The sequence below is a fragment of the Babylonia areolata genome, chromosome 15, assembly GCF_041734735.1.
Source record: "Babylonia areolata isolate BAREFJ2019XMU chromosome 15, ASM4173473v1, whole genome shotgun sequence".
NCBI lineage: Eukaryota > Metazoa > Mollusca > Gastropoda > Neogastropoda > Buccinidae > Babylonia > Babylonia areolata.
The window spans coordinates 13,140,109-13,144,665 of NC_134890.1; positions in this window are offsets into that span (position 1 = coordinate 13,140,109).

The following is a 4,557-nucleotide window of genomic DNA, read 5'->3' on the forward strand; positions in this document are numbered from 1 at the left end:
GGAAATGTGACAATGTGCAGAATGAATGTGCAATATGATGTATGCAATGTTAACGATGGCATCTTTCACATATTTACAACAAATACTACTTACATTTTGAGTGAATATATGCAATACTTCTATGTGATTGTCTTATGATTATGCTCATTGCTTCCTTTTAATTTCAGTCATGTTTAATAGGTGTGTTTTTTTTTATTGTGTGAGAGAGTACTTGTCTATGTTTATTTTGCCACATGTGGTGAGATGATAAAGTCATCCTTGACTTCCCTTTATTCGTCTGCTTTCTTGCGCCGTAGGAACAGATTTCTGACGAAGGAGCTGCATAAATCAAATTTGATTAATACCTTGAACAAATAAAATGCATAATTTTGAAAATGTACAAAAGACATGGCAATGCAATTAGATTTTAATGCACTAACTTGTACCGTTACACATACACACACACGCGCGCGAACTCGAACTCATTATCACACACACACACACACACACACACACACACACACACACACACACACACACACACACACACACACACTGTTCCAGCACGTATTTTCACCGGCATACCATCGTCGTGCATGCGTTTTGTTGTTGGTGGTGTTGTTGGTTGTTGTTTTTGTTGTTGTTGTTGTGTTTTTTTTTAGTGAGACTTCCAATACATACTGTCGCCGGCGACAATGACTGCCAAAATGCAACAATAATTGCCGTGATGATCGGCTGATATTCCGGCGACTTCTTCTTCTTCTTCTTCTTCGTTCGTGGGCTGCAACCTCCACGTTCACTCGTATGTACACGAGTGGGCTTTTACGTGTATTACCGTTTGTTTGTTTTTTTACCCCGCCATGCAGGCAGCCATACTCCGTTTTCGGGGGTGTGCATGCTCAATATGTTCTTGTTTCCATAACCCACCGAACGCTGACATGGATTACAGGATCTTTAAGATAAGATAAGATAAGAATAACTTTATTATCTCCAACTGGAGAAATTTGGTCAGGTGCATTATCACAACATAGACAAGTAAACAACATGGGGACCATAACTGTAAAAGCCAACAACAGCCCCAACAAATATTACGAAGATACAAATGTAAAAAATATCACATACATCGTTTCATACATACATCCACACACTGCAGGTAATAACTAGTATTCTTAATGTAAAAACAGAAAGAATTAAGAAACATTATTTGAATATAATTATAAACATAGCCTACTATACTGCACATTGATTATAATAGACAGATAAGATAAAGATGAATTGCGGAAAACCACAACCAGATAATCAGCACACACCCGCACCGCACCCCCACCCACCCCCACCCCACACACGCGGATAACTTGATTAAACAAGAGTAATAAACATATGTTCTCAAATAAAAGCATTTCACATATTCGCTTTTAAAAACTTTGCAATTAATTATTACATCGTAATTATTAAACAGAAATATATTTAGAATATGGACGTTAGCATTAGACATATTCATTGTACATTCATCCTGCATATTGCACATTATTCTTCCTACATATTGCACATTCATTATAACCAATTGTCACGTTTTAAGCTCAGTAAACACACACACACACACACACACACACACACACACACACACACACACACACACACACACACACACACACACACACACCACAACTAGAACAAGGTACAGCCTATCATGCACGGACTTTCACACGTCTCACATGAGAGTGCGCGCGCGCACACACACACACACACAGTTCTCAAGAATTTAAAAGGTGGATTGAACGTGGAATAAAAGTCTTCAGAGCTCTGGATTTCAACTTAAAAGTTCTGTAGCGTCGTCCTGATGGCAATAGCTCATAATACTTTGCTAAAATATGGGTGTCGTCAGTTGCTATCTGCCTGCTTTTTTTACCGTGCATATTTGATCTTCTACTTGCGTATACACACGAAGGGGGTTCAGGCACTAGCAGGTCTGCACATATGTTGACCTGGGAGATCGGAAAAATCTCCACCCTTTACCCACCAGGCGCCGTTACCGAGATTCGAACCTGGGACCTTCAGATTGAAAGTCCAACGCTTTAACCACTCGGCTATTGCGCCCGTCGTGCCGGCGACGATACACATCCTGCAGCAGTCATATGCCGCAACAGGTCACGATCTGCAGGAGTCAACCCCATTCAGTGCGAGAGACTGTCGACACTACTATACTATCTGGCAGAAGACATGAGTGGTGGTGATGGTGGTGGTGTGTGTGTGGGTGGGTGTGGGAGGGGGAAGGGTGTGAGTTCTGGCGGAAGACATGAGTGGTGGTGGTGGCGGTGTGTGTGTGTGTGTGTGAGAGAGAGAGAGAGAGAGAGAGAGAGAGAGTTGTGGGACCACTGCCCAATGCAAGGTTTGTCATTTTGCGAGCAGGGCGCCACCATGCTAGGTGAGGGGCGGTGATTGTGCTGTGTTGTCTTGTGTTGTTGATCTCCATGTTGTCTTGTGTTGTTGATCTCCATGTTGTCTTGTGTTGTTGATTTCCATGTTGTGATGTTGCGCTGTGTTATGTTGTGCTGCGTTTAGTCGCATTGTGTGGAATTGATGATGTATTTAATGATGTAGCCATTCATTTCTTTTTGCTTTTTTTTTATTTTTATTCCCCCCCGTCAAGGCGTGAATAACCGCGTTTTGGTCATGCTGCTGGTCAGAGAAATGGTGCAGATGGATATGTTAAATGTGTGCATGCTGCCTTTCAAGACTGAGTGTCCGAATAGCTGTTGGAATAAAGGAACAGCCGTAACGTATCGTTCTTGCATGGAGGGCTCTCAACCTACCACATCTGTCCACACGTTTGCTGTTAAAATCTGAGTAAAGAGGGTGAGTTTAATCGTCTAAAATTGTATAAAATCTGTCTGTCATCTTGTTCCGGTATACGTCGTCAAAACTGTCTTGTCTTCTGCCCGCCACCCAGTCTACTTTTCTAATGATCTTGTCAAGTCTGTCTTTGTTCTGTTTGGTCATATTCCCGCCCCAGCACACAGAACCATAAAACGGAACACTGGAAACAACAGAACAATAAAACATTTCTAGCAGCTGGTTACATACTATGAAAGATTTCAGTTTCCTGTGATAATATATTCGACTGTTTACTTTTTTCAGTGTTCATTCCATGAAAGTTTGTTGTCAATAATTACACCAAAGTATTTATATGTGTTGACCTGTTCAACAGTCTCTCCTTTGATGACAATCCGATTGATACTTGGTTTCTTCTTCCTGTAATCAATAACTCGTTCTTTCGTTTTTGTAACATTTAACTCTAAAAAGTTATCATCACACCAAGCTATAAAATTGTCAAATTCCTGTCTGCACTCAGTGTCATTGTCATCAGTTACAAGTCCTGTCAGAGCTGAATCATCAGCGAACTAGACGAGTGGACACAATGCTGCGCCACTCCTGCAGTCATCTGTACAAAGTAAAAAGGAAGGGTGACAGTACAGTGCCCTGGGGAGCACCTGTATTAGTGAATAAAACGCTGGAAAGAGAGTCCCTTAATTTTTTACAGATTGTGGTCTGTTGGTAAGGTAGTCTAAAATTCATATGATAGTTGGGGAATTAATTTTCATCTGTAAAATTTTATTAGCTAAAAGGTGGGGCTGATTAGTGTTGAACGCACTTGAGTAGTAACAGAACAGGGTGTTCTGGCTCACTTTGACCTTTGACCCCAAAATGGCAACCACCACCACCACCACCACCCCACACATACACATATATACATATCAATTCTGTTTTCACTTTCTTTTGTACCTTCTTTAACTCATCTTTATCACTGCTATAGAATCGTCTTTTTTCATATTTAGATTAGCTTTTATCTGTTTGTTAATCCGTGGTTTGTTATTTTGAACAAAAAAGTTTAATTTCTTTATTTGGAACTACACAGTCCTCACAAAATTTGATATATTCCGTCTCTGTGTCTGTCAGTTCATACACATCATCCGCAGCATCCACGAACACACCCCAGTCTGTGCTTTCGAGACAGCCCCTCAAAGTTTCAACAGTCAGGGGGGTGGGCGCGCGCGCACGCGTGTGTGTCTGTGTGCGTGCGTGTATCGAAATCTGCCGCTGGGGGCACTTTACCTTGCACAAGGTTGTCAATACATGCTGTGCACAGGATCTCAGTTCCCTGTTGTTACGGTGTCAGGTTATGGTTGGGTTGTGGCATCTCCAAGCCACAATACACTACCCCTTGTTTACTACCTCCCCCCCTATCCGCCCCAACCCCACTCCTCCCCCACTTGAGACTGTTGGTCACAGGAAGTCCCTTCCCTCTCCCCCCCCCCCCCCCCCCACCCCCTCTCTCTCCCAGCCCTCTCCTCCCCTGCTAAGCCCACATGCCTGCTCTGTTGTTAGGCCACTTGCAGGCACCTCACACACCTCACAGTCAAACATAGCCAGAACAATTAGCCTCTCAGACACCACTTCAACTCCCTCCTCCCCCACTCTCCTCATCACTCCCCCCACCCTTTCCCTGCTGAAGTGTTTGTAGGGATTAGGACAGTGTGTGTGTGTGTGTGTGTGTGTTGCATCCTGGCTATGGGCCAT